The following is a 16,717-nucleotide window of genomic DNA, read 5'->3' on the forward strand; positions in this document are numbered from 1 at the left end:
GCGAGAAACTGATGTGTAATTGTCCTTGCTTGTATCAAATCTTCCATTGAGGACACAGAACCGTGTATCATTTAGAAATTCAATAAATGCATGTCCATGTTGATTTATAGTTTTGTCAAGCACATTTCTTTGAGGGATACAATCGGTTTCACTTAATATATCCGAGAAAGACCCAATTATCGAATTAAAATCGGCCGCAATGATAATTGTGTCACTTTCACTGTTAATATAGATTTGGGCCAGCAAATGGGAAAAGAAGCCTTGGGCGTCGCGACCACGAGTCGAGTTTTCTGGAGGTAGGTAACATGAAAACACTGTGAAATCATAGTTATTTTGTTTATGTGTAGATTGCACGACTAATATTCCATCGTAAGATTTATCCACAACGTTTATATCGTATTCCGTTATAATCCAGTTTTTAACCAAAAGGCCAACGCCCCCTGACGGTTTCGGTGCGTTTCTATGAATGTTAACTCTGTTGAAACCAAACCAAGTATATCCGTTTATATCTATCACATTTTGTTCGCCTAAATGAGTTTCTGACAGCGAAATAATATCCGAATCAAGTGCGATAATAATTTGTTTTCTGAGTTTACAGTTTTCACGTGTCCAGCCACAAATATTTAAGTGAGACGCTTTCATTGACCTGTAAGACCGGGACGCTTCCTAATCTGAACTATGCGCTGTTTCCATGTTATCCTGGTGTCGTGCACGCTGAATGATACGGCCGCTCGCATTAACTCAGAACTCTTTCCCTTGCGGAAGCTGGCGAAGCACTGCTTTCGCGTTCATTTCTACGAGTCTTTCAATGTGAGACTTGCAGCTTTTCAAGTAAATGTTTTTATACGCCTCGAGGTCTTTCAGTACCATTTTGTTTCTTAAGACTAAGATTTTTTCATCTAAGTCCTGGAAGGCGATCTTTACTAGAGCGGGACGATTCGTGAATCTAGTTGGCAGTCTTATAGCTCCTGTGACCAATACATTATTGGATACATCAGCGCCTATTGCCTCAATAAGATCTTGTGCTATTGTTAACAGATTTTCACCTTCATTGTACAGTATCCCACTGGCTGTAATCGTTAGATTCGGGTCATTCGATGTATTGATATTTTTTCGTTGACCGTAATCGGTATCATGTGACGTGGATGTACCGTTACGTTGATCCGTCGTGTTCTCAAGTGTATCCATGCGTAATTGTAAAGACTGAATAGTAGTCACGACCTGATCAAGGCGGGAACTATCCCGCGCCATATCCACCGATAATTCGTCCCGTAAGGCCCGTATTCGTGTATCAATTGTCTCTTTCATTTTTGAGCGTAGTTTATCGAACTTTGAGTCAATCGATCTCCTCATGGAATCTTTGTTCTTTTTTATGTCAACGACAGTGTCCATAATAATTTTCAGTTTATCACTATCAGAACCGTTCCACATATGGCTATTACTCTCGATTCACGAGTGGTGGGCGATGGTTCATGTGACGCCATAGCTTGACCAGTTTTAGGTGACTTCTTATTTCCTTTCCCAAATCCGAGGTTTTCGCCCCTGACGGGCCTCTTGTCTTTGTCTGCTTTGTCTGCTTTTTAGGGTTCAAATTCAAATCAGATTCACTTCCACTACTGCCTCTACAGTTACTATGATTCCTTTTCATGATGTATATTCCATAATATTACACTTTCCACTTGGCGAAACCAAACGAGAGTTCATCATTTAATTAGCAGTAAACATGTACATACCAACTATTTTTAATTTTATCTTTAAAAAAAAATTCATTGTGCAAGCATTCTAAATTGCCCTGCTGTTGTTTAAATAAATTAAACAAGCCTAGCTCTAGGAAGTAAAGATTTTGATCAAAAGGTAAACCTTCGCGAAGTGAAATAAATACATGCCACATAAAGAAACAACCCCGAGACATTGTTTATATATTGTATCTAGTATTTTTAAGATGAAACACTGTTTGTATCTTTGTGAGGTGATATGATGATAATTTATGGTATGTGATGAAATAACTCTTTAATTTCACATTGTTTCACATAGGAAAATGAAAAATTATCAAAATAAATAAATACATGTATAACATCAAGGTGAATAAAATAGATAGCTATCGTTTCCATTCGTACCTTCCAAATAACAGGTCAGTTTCAGTTTATTGACAGAAAAACAACAAAGGCGTGTAATTGGCCAATAAAGAATTGTCTAAGAGCTGAATCACTATGGTGTAAGTAAAAGGGCGTGAAATAGCTACAAACCAAAGGTATCGGACCCAATATATGATATGTTTAGGACCATATATATATCTCAATTTATTATTTCTTGCTCCTCAACAATGTTATCGTGCCAAAATAAGGACGTGTTTACAACCTTGCGTTTACTGCTATAATTATAAGCGTGCTGTAAATGCCACCCTTGTAAACCAATAGTCATATAATGCCATAAAACAGTTTTCGCAAATTTTAAGTTCGAAGCCAATATTCATGCATCCGTGCCCATTTATATTTTTGCGTTTCGCTTTGATGCTGGCAATCAAAATCTCAATATACAATAAAGTACTTCATTTTAATTATACCGGTAATAACTGTGGCGAAACCAAACGAGAGTTCATCATTTAATTAGCAGTAAACATATACATACTAACTATTGTAAATTTTATCTATTTTAATAAAATTAATTTCATTGTGCAAGCATTTCTAAATTGCACTGCTGTTGTTTACATAAATGAATGAAATAAATATCTTTGAATGTTAATGTAGTTTCCACATAATGGTACGGAGACATAAAAACGACCTTACTGTTGCGAATGGGTATTTCCGCGCACGAGACTGTATAATGTTTAGGGCCCGGATAGTGTGTCACCACTTCTACCGAATTAACTAACTAGACTCAACGAAAGTTGGGACTGAACGATTTTCAATTTTGGTGTTGTCTTAGTTTAAACCTATTTATTTTAGCTCGATTGCATAGAAAGCCTTTAGAAGGCTTATCTGAAACGCTCTCGAGTCCGTTCCCTTGGCCTAGAACCAGTACTTGTCTCTGGGGGAGATCTGAAGAACGCTCCCACGGTGGAGATCGAACCAATGACCTCCCGGTTGCTAGGCGGACACCATTTCCATCACACCACGGCTACCTGTTCTCCTGTGTTGTTTTGTGCTGGAGGTGAGACGGAGCTGGAGTAACGTGAGGAAACCTTACATGGCCGATATGGTGACCACCAACCCGGCGAATGTGCGCTTGGTTGGTGGTACCATGCCGGACAGATTGGTTTTCTTGCGGGCAATACAGCTTCTCCAATAGCACATGACAATACACTAACATTGACCATCTGTCGGTAATACTTAAATCGCTTTCCTCGCTTCTAGATAGACAACTAAAGACGGAATTGATATTATTACCACAACAACACAACAAACTTTCTTAGGTTGTATAATTTATTTCAAACTGTGAAATTTGTATGTAACAATAATCGATATACAGAGCAGACGTGTTCTATGCGTCATCGTCTTCTTCTTCACTCTCATACTCCTCCTCTTCCTCGCCCTCTACGAACAATATCTTCCGAATGCGTTTTATAGCCCGCTCTTTCCGGCTAGCATACTGGAAGTACGCCGTCAACACCCCTTCACAAACCATCACACGATTCTTACTAACCAACCGGAGGGGACAATTTTCGTCTCCAGCGGCAGCGCTGTACCGGAACCTGGCTGCCTCAATACTTGAGATGATATCTAGCAACGCCAGACGTGATAACTCACTTGTCATGAAGTCCACGGGAATCCGTTGCAGATTATAGCGGAGACCGTTAATCCGTTCACGTTTGTCGTTAGTTTGGCCTACATATTCACCACTCAGTATGTTAAATTCCGTGAGAAGTATGTTATGGTCTGGCAACCTTGATCTTTCGCCCAGTAATCCGTGAAGTCCGTGCGCGTCAACAATAGACTGTACCGTGACTACTTCAAAGGTCTTAAATAGGTGAAAATTGTCTTGCGTTCAATGCACAAATAATCCACTGTAGCTCGTCCCTTGCGAGAAACTGATGTGTAATTGTCCTTGCTTGTATCAAATCTTCCATTGAGGACACAGAACCGTGTATCATTTAGAAATTCAATAAATGCATGTCCATGTTGATTTATAGTTTTGTCAAGCACATTTCTTTGAGGGATACAATCGGTTTCACTTAATATATCCGAGAAAGACCCAATTATCGAATTAAAATCGGCCGCAATGATAATTGTGTCACTTTCACTGTTAATATAGATTTGGGCCAGCAAATGGGAAAAGAAGCCTTGGGCGTCGCGACCACGAGTCGAGTTTTCTGGAGGTAGGTAACATGAAAACACTGTGAAATCATAGTTATTTTGTTTATGTGTAGATTGCACGACTAATATTCCATCGTAAGATTTATCCACAACGTTTATATCGTATTCCGTTATAATCCAGTTTTTAACCAAAAGGCCAACGCCCCCTGACGGTTTCGGTGCGTTTCTATGAATGTTAACTCTGTTGAAACCAAACCAAGTATATCCGTTTATATCTATCACATTTTGTTCGCCTAAATGAGTTTCTGACAGCGAAATAATATCCGAATCAAGTGCGATAATAATTTGTTTTCTGAGTTTACAGTTTTCACGTGTCCAGCCACAAATATTTAAGTGAGACGCTTTCATTGACCTGTAAGACCGGGACGCTTCCTAATCTGAACTATGCGCTGTTTCCATGTTATCCTGGTGTCGTGCACGCTGAATGATACGGCCGCTCGCATTAACTCAGAACTCTTTCCCTTGCGGAAGCTGGCGAAGCACTGCTTTCGCGTTCATTTCTACGAGTCTTTCAATGTGAGACTTGCAGCTTTTCAAGTAAATGTTTTTATACGCCTCGAGGTCTTTCAGTACCATTTTGTTTCTTAAGACTAAGATTTTTTCATCTAAGTCCTGGAAGGCGATCTTTACTAGAGCGGGACGATTCGTGAATCTAGTTGGCAGTCTTATAGCTCCTGTGACCAATACATTATTGGATACATCAGCGCCTATTGCCTCAATAGATCTTGTGCTATTGTTAACAGATTTTCACCTTCATTGTACAGTATCCCACTGGCTGTAATCGTTAGATTCGGGTCATTCGATGTATTGATATTTTTTCGTTGACCGTAATCGGTATCATGTGACGTGGATGTACCGTTACGTTGATCCGTCGTGTTCTCAAGTGTATCCATGCGTAATTGTAAAGACTGAATAGTAGTCACGACCTGATCAAGGCGGGAACTATCCCGCGCCATATCCACCGATAATTCGTCCCGTATTCGTGTATCAATTGTCTCTTTCATTTTTGAGCGTAGTTTATCGAACTTTGAGTCAATCGATCTCCTCATGGAATCTTTGTTCTTTTTTATGTCAACGACAGTGTCCATAATAATTTTCAGTTTATCACTATCAGAACCGTTCCACATATGGCTATTACTCTCGATTCACGAGTGGTGGGCGATGGTTCATGTGACGCCATAGCTTGACCAGTTTTAGGTGACTTCTTATTTCCTTTCCCAAATCCGAGGTTTTCGCCCCTGACGGGCCTCTTGTCTTTGTCTGCTTTGTCTGCTTTTTAGGGTTCAAATTCAAATCAGATTCACTTCCACTACTGCCTCTACAGTTACTATGATTCCTTTTCATGATGTATATTCCATAATATTACACTTTCCACTTGGCGAAACCAAACGAGAGTTCATCATTTAATTAGCAGTAAACATGTACATACCAACTATTTTTAATTTTATCTTTAAAAAAAAATTCATTGTGCAAGCATTCTAAATTGCCCTGCTGTTGTTTAAATAAATTAAACAAGCCTAGCTCTAGGAAGTAAAGATTTTGATCAAAAGGTAAACCTTCGCGAAGTGAAATAAATACATGCCACATAAAGAAACAACCCCGAGACATTGTTTATATATTGTATCTAGTATTTTTAAGATGAAACACTGTTTGTATCTTTGTGAGGTGATATGATGATAATTTATGGTATGTGATGAAATAACTCTTTAATTTCACATTGTTTCACATAGGAAAATGAAAAATTATCAAAATAAATAAATACATGTATAACATCAAGGTGAATAAAATAGATAGCTATCGTTTCCATTCGTACCTTCCAAATAACAGGTCAGTTTCAGTTTATTGACAGAAAAACAACAAAGGCGTGTAATTGGCCAATAAAGAATTGTCTAAGAGCTGAATCACTATGGTGTAAGTAAAAGGGCGTGAAATAGCTACAAACCAAAGGTATCGGACCCAATATATGATATGTTTAGGACCATATATATATCTCAATTTATTATTTCTTGCTCCTCAACAATGTTATCGTGCCAAAATAAGGACGTGTTTACAACCTTGCGTTTACTGCTATAATTATAAGCGTGCTGTAAATGCCACCCTTGTAAACCAATAGTCATATAATGCCATAAAACAGTTTTCGCAAATTTTAAGTTCGAAGCCAATATTCATGCATCCGTGCCCATTTATATTTTTGCGTTTCGCTTTGATGCTGGCAATCAAAATCTCAATATACAATAAAGTACTTCATTTTAATTATACCGGTAATAACTGTGGCGAAACCAAACGAGAGTTCATCATTTAATTAGCAGTAAACATATACATACTAACTATTGTAAATTTTATCTATTTTAATAAAATTAATTTCATTGTGCAAGCATTTCTAAATTGCACTGCTGTTGTTTACATAAATGAATGAAATAAATATCTTTGAATGTTAATGTAGTTTCCACATAATGCTACGGAGACATAAAAACGACCTTACTGTTGCGAATGGGTATTTCCGCGCACGAGACTGTATAATGTTTAGGGCCCGGATAGTGTGTCACCACTTCTACCGAATTAACTAACTAGACTCAACGAAAGTTGGGACTGAACGATTTTCAATTTTGGTGTTGTCTTAGTTTAAACCTATTTATTTTAGCTCGATTGCATAGAAAGCCTTTAGAAGGCTTATCTGAAACGCTCTCGAGTCCGTTCCCTTGGCCTAGAACCAGTACTTGTCTCTGGGGGAGATCTGAAGAACGCTCCCACGGTGGAGATCGAACCAATGACCTCCCGGTTGCTAGGCGGACACCATTTCCATCACACCACGGCTACCTGTTCTCCTGTGTTGTTTTGTGCTGGAGGTGAGACGGAGCTGGAGTAACGTGAGGAAACCTTACATGGCCGATATGGTGACCACCAACCCGGCGAATGTGCGCTTGGTTGGTGGTACCATGCCGGACAGATTGGTTTTCTTGCGGGCAATACAGCTTCTCCAATAGCACATGACAATACACTAACATTGACCATCTGTCGGTAATACTTAAATCGCTTTCCTCGCTTCTAGATAGACAACTAAAGACGGAATTGATATTATTACCACAACAACACAACAAACTTTCTTAGGTTGTATAATTTATTTCAAACTGTGAAATTTGTATGTAACAATAATCGATATACAGAGCAGACGTGTTCTATGCGTCATCGTCTTCTTCTTCACTCTCATACTCCTCCTCTTCCTCGCCCTCTACGAACAATATCTTCCGAATGCGTTTTATAGTCCGCTCTTTCCGGCTAGCATACTGGAAGTACGCCGTCAACACCCCTTCACAAACCATCACACGATTCTTACTAACCAACCGGAGGGGACAATTTTCGTCTCCAGCGGCAGCGCTGTACCGGAACCTGGCTGCCTCAAGTCGTCTGCTGATGTGCGCGATTTGAGAGCACGCGCGCCTCAGTCGCTGTTGTGCATCGTACAAGTCGTCGTACAGAAGGAAGTTCCTGCAGTCCATTGTGCGTTAGTAATACAAACTATGCTTGTTAACGCCGACCGATAAAACCGCTTGTTCTTGATTTCTTTTATTATTTCCGTTGATAAAATATTTGCGTTTTTTATGATAGATTATTGCGCATATGTGGGAAATAAATGATTTTTAATCGCCAGTTCTGTACACGTTAAGTTTGCGTCTGTAACAACATAAACGCAGTGCGTCGCGGTGACTTTATATTCTCCAACCCGTGTTTGACGTAGTATTGTGAGCAGACGCCGTGACGCGGTGTGGTATTCACACCTCGAAAGTTCGTGACACCCAACACGACGCCGCGAAGTCGATATATGGCGCATAACAATTAACATCGGGAGGGTGTTGATCTCCAAGAATGTGGTCATGGAAGAGTAGGGTGTTACAAACGATTACATGCATCACAAAAGACGAACCATGAGCAATTAATATTATGCGTTCCGGTTATTTCAATAATCAATCTAATTAATCTTATGGTAAAGTATTTTTGAAGCGGATTCGGTCGGTCCTTATACTTAAGCAATAAATCTGCAACACGCACAATACGTAAACTGCTATTGATAAATTCGATCGTGAACGTCGGTATGAGGCCACCACTTCGAGTTGTAACCGTGACGTCACTAAATGGCAATCACAATTAGACAGAGTATAACAACACGAAATGATTCCTCAGATCCTTAACCATTTATGCCTAGCGTCTAGAAAATAGGCCTTGGTAAACAGCGTAGACCCAGATGAGACGCCGCATGATGCGGCGTCTCATCAGGATATGCGCTGTTTGCTTAAAGGAATTTCCGTAAGAAATATTCGAAATATTGAAAAAATATAACTAGACATCCCTAATTTTGGAAATAAATTGATCCAATTTAGAAGGATGAGAGAGTCCGCTAGGCATAATGGGTTTAATGACATGCTTCAAAATAGCTCAGCAGATTAAGTCTATATATCAAGAAATCGTTCAGTTTATGATGCAAGCACCAAATTTGGCACATATACTCTTCAGTCACTATAGATTTGATAAAGCACGTTAGCCACTACAAAATTTCAAAATGGCGTCCGTTTTCAAGATAGCCGCCGTCAGGATTGAAAAATGAAAAAAAAAAGAAACAAATTCTCTGAAAGGTTTTACTGCTGTGAATATTACTTGATTTTGATTTCGTACACAATAATTTGACTAGTTTTAATTTTAATTCAGACATTGTTTAAGTTTAATATAGTGCACACAAATCCAACATGGCTTCAAAAATGGCCGCCAAGATGGCCGCAAAAACCCATTTATGATCATAGCTATGTAACTATCCACTCAAATTTGATGAATTTGGTGCCTATACCCAGGTTTCAGGGGGGCAAGAACATATTTATTTCGTCAGACAAAGTGTAAGTTAATAATGTCACACAGAAATCCAACATGGTGTCAAAAATGGCTGCCAAAATGGCCGCCAAAACATATAAATGATCATAACTATGTTACTTTCCACTCAATTTTAGATCTACATTTTGGTGTCTCTAGATAGGTTTCAGTGGGCAAAGAACACATTAACGTCATCAGACATTTTTTATAAGTTAATTATATATCACTCAAATCCAAAATGGCCGCCAAGACGGCGGTCAAAACCTATTTATGATAATAAAATATGACTATGTAACTGTCCACTCAAATTTGATTAATTTGGTGTCTATACCCAGGTTTCAGGGAGAAAAGAACACATAAATATCACATTTATATCATCATACAAAATGTAAGCTAATAATGTTACACAAACATCCAACACGGCGACCAAAATGGCCATTAACACAATACGAAGGACTACAGGTCCATAACTTGTTACTAAAAAGTTATGGTTGTTATGTTAAACGCCATAGTTTAAGAGACAAGGACCACTTTAATCGAGTTGAGGTTATCATTAAGCAGTGGAATAATCATAAACTCCAATTTATGACATTTGGAAGAGAGAATGAACTAACACATGACATCAAAATAGGATCAGGTTTTACTAACTTCTGTAGACTTCATTTTTCACCGTTGCTGAAAATCATTGAATATTAATTACAGCCTGAATAAGCATGAGTTCGTCCAAAAGATTAATATTATACACTTTGTGTTCCTTTGACAATTTATTTACATCAAAGCAGAAGTAGATGGTTTTATTGTCCCTTTCGGAGTAATGCAGGATCTAGATGAGCAAATCTGTAACCTCGCCCTACAACTGTGTGGTGCTACGACGGGATCGTTATACTGTTTCTTCAACAATTTCAACGTCTGCATCCGCTGAAGACAGAACAATATAGCATCCCAGTTACGGCAGAGTTGTGCTGATCAGAGCAATCATGCCGGCCGTGTTTCTGTCACGAGACAAAAAGTCTTCCTCTTGTACATGAGCATTTTGTGTCTTTTCCTCAACTCACAATATGATTCACGTTTGTTTCATCGTCTCCGGCGCGTGTTGTCTTTGTTATAATGACCGTCTTCGTAGCCATCGAACCCCACTGTTGTTTGTACGTAATGCATTTTCTATGAATCTACATAAGACTCGGCTATTGCGTTATATAAATCGCCCTTCTCAATGGTCAAGGATTCAGCAAAGTGCCACCATCATGTATCTGTTTCATGAATACAGTTCATCTCTATGGTGTACGAACTGGTAGGTATGGTGTACGATCTGGTCAAAAACTATTCTAAACTGTTCGGGACGGTTTAAAAACCGTCCGGGATGGTTTGTAAACTGTCCCGGACAGTTTACTAAACTGTCCCGGACAGTTTCTTACTTTTGAACAGCTCGTGCGTCTGTTAACTGTACCAGGCGATTTATTTTGTGGATTACAAACCGTCCGGGACAGTTTAGGAAACTGTCCGGGACGGTTTCCTGGAAACTGTCCGGGACGGTTTCCTAAACTGTCCCGGACGGTTTACAGGCATAAATTTTAGTACGGCATAGGTTCTTAAGAGGAGTCAATCAACTTATCAGAACACTCGTAACACTTTGCATTTGTGTGCCATTTCGAAAGTGAGAATTTCCTTTTTAGTAACGTTTACTCGAGTGATTGTTCGATAATTTATCATTTGTACGCGAATATGGACAGAGATCGGTTTTTAGAGACTTGTCGGGATGTGTTTAATTCCATTACAGGAATTTTAGAGACAAATAGGTCCCTTGAGGTGATTGACTCTTCACTGACAAAATTGGATGCTCTGGCTAGAAATGTGAACAGAATGACCACATCATATCCCGAGTTTACACCTACTCGACAGTTTCAGGGCAGCGACTGTAAAAGAAGAAATTCGTTACCAATGTCAGAAATACTTTGTGGGCAAATACATTTATTTCGAGTTCTTAAAATATTCATTTTTAACTCTGGCGTTTTTGGCAGCAATGATTGATTGAATATTTTTAAAATCATGTTTGTCCGAGAAAAATAGCGTCGCTCGAGATGACAACGATATTACATTACGACTTCTAAAGTAAAGCATTATTGGAAGGAGTGTTCTGATTGGTTGATATAAATAATACCGTATCGGACATATTTACTAAACTGTCCCGGACAGTTTAAACCGTCCGGGACGGTTTATGCGCACGAACGGTCCAAAACTGTCCTAAACCGTCCCGGACCGTTTTTAAACAGTCCGGGACAGTTTAGTAAACTGTCCGGGACAGTTTACAAACCGTCCCGGACGGTTTCTTAACTGTCCCGGACACAGTATGTTCGTCGTTTCAAAGAAGGCAGCAGGAAGGGAGCTCAGTTCAAAAGACGATACGACTGCAAGGGAAGGGTCTCCAGATTTTTACACCACCAGAAAACGCTGGAACAGAAGAGCAGGATAAAAAGCACGGTCAGAAGCGATCTTAACAGCCAAGCTATTCCCAAGAGCATTGGCTCTGTATTTTCTCGTGAATTTATAAGCAAAGACCGAGTTTCCTATGATATCTCTTGTGATCGTTTTCCCAAACGCCTCAACTGCATGAACATTCACATCTGACCTAGCCACTATCTTATTGACCATGTTTTTCAGAGAAGGGTTAGCTGTTTATGGAGAGCAGGTTGTAATCTGTGTCTGCATTTTCTCTAGATCGAAAGAATCCCCTTTGATGCACGCCTCAGTTGAATCTTTGTGTTGTGGAATTAAAGTATAGGTCAGATCTGTGAAATCCCGCATCCCACTGTTGTGCTCGGATGATGCAGATAGGGTCCAAGGGGGTTGCATTTCCTCGGCAATTTCACTGCCGCGAGTTAGACCACATGTGCTCTATAAACACATCATCAATGTGTGCTCAATGACAAGATCACATCCTAGCCCAGCATAGTATCGATGGCTCCTACGAACAACGTGAAAACCAATACCGAACTTTTGATAAACGTTTGGGTGCGTTTCCTCTAGGTCGCTTATTTGCAGCAAAGATGGATAGCAAATCGGGCACTGCCTGCTAATGCATCAGCCAACACTTAGTACGATATGCTTTTATGCTTCCTGTGACATTTCGGCTGTAAGCTGGCTGCAATGCCTTTTTCAACAAGAAGATGGTCCCGTGAAGCCCAGCCCTCTGGACAATTTTTCGTGTCACAATGTGTTATTTTGCGCATTTTCTCTATTTGTTGTTTGTTATTTGTTTGACTTCATGTACCTTAATCATTGCCCAGTTTTTACAGCGCTCAATCACTGATTCATAAGACAGAGTACAAATGCTAGATTACAAGAACAATTTACATCGCATAAAGAGTTTTATTAAAAAGATTATCCCAAAATGAATGCATAACACATTTTTTCTTTTGGCTAGAATAAATGTGCAGTTTAAAAATTATTTACTCTGCAACATTCTGTTATTTTTTATTTTCTGAATTATTCAGGTTTGTTTTCTGTTCTTTCTTAACGCAAAAATGTGCTTTATTTTTTATTCAAGTTTTTTTTTTTACAAAAAAGCCCCTGAAACGAATAGAAATGTCACAAACAATTATAAATTTTGTACAAATTCTGATATCCAAATTCGTACTAATGATCTGCTTTCGTCACACATTCTTAACAATAAGTTAACAATAAGTAACAGTAACCTAACCCACCTCAAAACATTCTCATAAATAACAACAAACTGAGCAGCATCGTGCAAAAACGGGCCTTGAAAGATACCTGGACAGTGCACTCCAGATATGCCTCGACAGCAATACCTGTATACCGTAATAAGGAGTCATAAAGTTTGCAAATCAGACCAGGAAGCATTGCATGCCTTCCAGACGGGGTAGCTCAAAACCAGAATGCGTGAGTGCGTACCTTGGTCTGTAGCAAAGGAGATATTAATCAGTAGGTATTTGTATCGACTATAATTCTCCACAATAAAAATAAGATATTGTGTCAATATTAAAACAACATGGAAATGGTTGCCTTGGGTAAAATGACGCAACAGCACGCAATAGATTCTTCACTTAATAACTCTTCGGCATTTAAGTAACCACCAATAATGCTCGATTGGTCATTGTCGGCTCGGGTACTACTTAAATGTACCCCGTGTTCTCGTAAGTATACTTAAATGTACCCCGGGCACGGAAAATATACTAACAAGTACCCGGCGAATTTAGACTGTTCCCGAGTTTTATTACCGCCCAAAATCCAATGTCGTAAAATGCGCTACGTATTCGAACAAATTCTATTTGAAGAAATAACACGTCATCCACATGCCTTTTGAGCAGAAGTTTAGATACTATATAGTGGCCATTTAACAGAATATTGACATAAATATGAACATAGCTAATTTAAAAAAGAAAGCCGACAACGACGAATTTAGCATTAGAGTGCCCGAGTACATTTCAGTATATTTTCCGTACCCGGGGTACATTCAAGTATATTTAAGAATACCCGGGGTACATTTAAGTAGTACCCGAACCGACAATGACCAATCGAGCCCCAATAATAAATACTGCTACGAACGCGACGACGGTTATCTGAAATTTACAATGTTACGTTGATAGGGATAACGTTGATAGGGATAACGTTGATAGGGATAACGTTGATAGGGATAACGTTGATAGGGATAACGTTGATAGGGATCCAGGAAAGAAACGCAGTTTGTGCATGATCGTAATACTTTCAATTAACAACTTATACAAATAAATACCCCCCCCCCCCCCCCCCCATTTTGCACCGATATTAGAGGATGGGTCAGTCTCTTAAACAAATTGTTATATTATGTCAGCATATTGAACTTTATGTAATCGATCCAACTGCTGAGAGTATTCGTTCGTTTTGTATCTGTAATGCTTTATTAATTTCAAATAATCATAACTTATGACGTAACAGATATTTTGCTTTGAATACAACGTTCGTTTATAGTGCGAATATATGATTTGGAAAATTGATAATTCTGTGAATTTACGTGTGAACCTTTAAAACAATAAACGTTTGCATCAATTTCGCGCAATAAATACCAAGAAGATGTTTTTGCTACGGCAATTAATTAAACAAGCCTAGCTCTAAGAAGTAAAGATTTTGATCAAAAGGTAAACCTTCGCGAAGGGAAATAAATACATGCCACATTAAGAAACAACCCCGAGACATTGTTTATAGATAGTATCTAGTATTTTAAAGATGAAACACTGTTTGTATCTTTGTGATGTGATATGAGGATAATTTATGATACGTGATGAAATAACTCTTTAATTTCACATTGTTTCACATAGGAAAATAAAAAAATTATCAAAATAAATAAATACGGAATATTACGCTAGTCAATTGTTCCAAGAGTTTTTATCACTCGAGTGGCTTGTGTGATGACGTATCACACGAGAGGCGGAGCGAAATAGCACAGGCCACGAGATGTGTAAAACAATTTAGTTCACAACTTTAATCTGATGTTTAAAACAAAAACGTTGAAACGATATGCACTTCCACTTCTATTCTTCCATGTCTTTATCGAAACTTAGTTTAAACCACACTATTTTATTGTATTCCTATCGAAATCAACATTTAAGCATTAGAAACACACACTCCAAAATACGTTTTGAATTCTTTCTATATTTAATTAAATTGCAAAGAGTTTAGATAAAACTATTGTGTTTCGTCACAGAAATGACGTCACACGATGTACTACGTAATGTATTTCGTAATATATATATTTTCGGTGCGCGGAATGTGACGTCATTAAATGGGTCGAAGAAGTCTAGCTAGTATGGTAATACGGTATTGGAAACAGCGAGTAGCGTAATACGGGATTTTTTATTTCAACGATTGATACAACCTGTATTTTGTTAAATACATTAAACAGGTATATAATAAATACATGTATAACGTTAAGGTGAATAAAATAGATAGCTATCGTTTCGATTCGTACCTTCCAAATAACAGGTCAGTTTCACTTTATTGACAGAAAAACAACAAAGGCGTTTAATTGGCCAATAAAGAAATTGTCTAAGAGCTGAATCACTATGGTGTAAGTAAATGGGCGTGAAATAGCTACAAACCAAAGGTATCGGACCCAATATATGATATGTTTAGGACCATATATATATCTCAATTATTTTATTTCTTGCTCTTCAACAATTTTATCGTGCCTAAATAAGGACGTTCGTCACGTTTACAACATTGCATTTACTGCTATAATTATAAGCGTGCTGTAAATGCCACCCTTGTAAACCAATAGTCATATAATGCCATAAAACAGTTTCCGCGAATTTTAAGTTCGAAGCCAATATTCATGCATCCGTGCCCATTTATATTTTTGCGTTTCGCTTTGATGCTGGCAATCAAAATTTCAATATACCATAAAGAACTTCATTTAAATCAAGTTTCAAGTTTTTTATTTGGTATATCGGCAAGACGCCTTTGACCATTTACATACAAGTAAACAAAGCATAATCAAAGTGCATCAGTACAATACAAATACACTCATGCAAATAAACAAACACAAACTACAATGAAAGTGTTCAAACATTATGTACAAACGTGTACGTATTAACAACAACAGCAAAAAGAAAAAGAAAAGAGCAAACAAGTTATAAATATACAATATAATTAGGGTTACATACACTATTTATTTAAGAAGCAGCAATTGCTTGTGATTTTTCCTCGCGAAGTTGCATGGCATCAGTTATGAATCTGGCAACATTTTTAATGACTTTATTATGTTGACAAGAGAGTATGTTTTTAAATTTCGTTAAATTTGGCCAGTTTGATCGAATACAATATTTTGTTCGTAGATCTTTATAGATTGGGCAAGTAAGAAAGAAGTGATATTCAGATTCAACAACGTTTGAGTTACATAGTCTACATGTGCGTTGGTCTCTTGGAATGTTATTATATCTACCAGTTTCTATTTCAAGTTTATGGGCGCCAAGTCTAAATCTTGATAAATTTTGTTTGTGATTTTTAGTATTGATGCAATCTAAATATTTTTCATACGCGAATTCAGTCTTAATCATTCTATAGTATTCTAATTTCGGTTGGTTAAATATTGTATCGTGCCAATTTTTGATAAATTGGTCTTTTAAACGTTGGTTGATATCATTTGAATAATTAAAATTGTTAATAAAATTATTGAATAAAAGTCCGTGTCCTAGATGCTCTTATTGTTGTTTTACAAAGGCACACCACAGAGTTTTGTTATTGTTATTATTATCCCTAATAAAATCATTGTAAAGATTACATTGTTCATTATAAACAGTGTGCATAAGAGATTCAGGATTTTGTTTTATTTTAACCCAGTAACTAAGTGCCCGTTGTTTGCATATAATAGAGAGAGGAAATCTGCCTAGTTCGCCTAAGACAGCGGCATAAGAAGTCTGTGAGCGCACACCAAGAATAGTTTTACAAAATTTAAAATGAAGTTTGTCAACTTCATCAATGTTGTAAATTCCCCATATTTCAGATGCATATAAAATAATTGGTACCACTAAGGAGTCGAACAGAGAAAGTTTTGT

This window comes from Dreissena polymorpha, chromosome 11 (genome assembly GCF_020536995.1).
Source record: "Dreissena polymorpha isolate Duluth1 chromosome 11, UMN_Dpol_1.0, whole genome shotgun sequence".
Lineage (NCBI taxonomy): Eukaryota > Metazoa > Mollusca > Bivalvia > Myida > Dreissenidae > Dreissena > Dreissena polymorpha.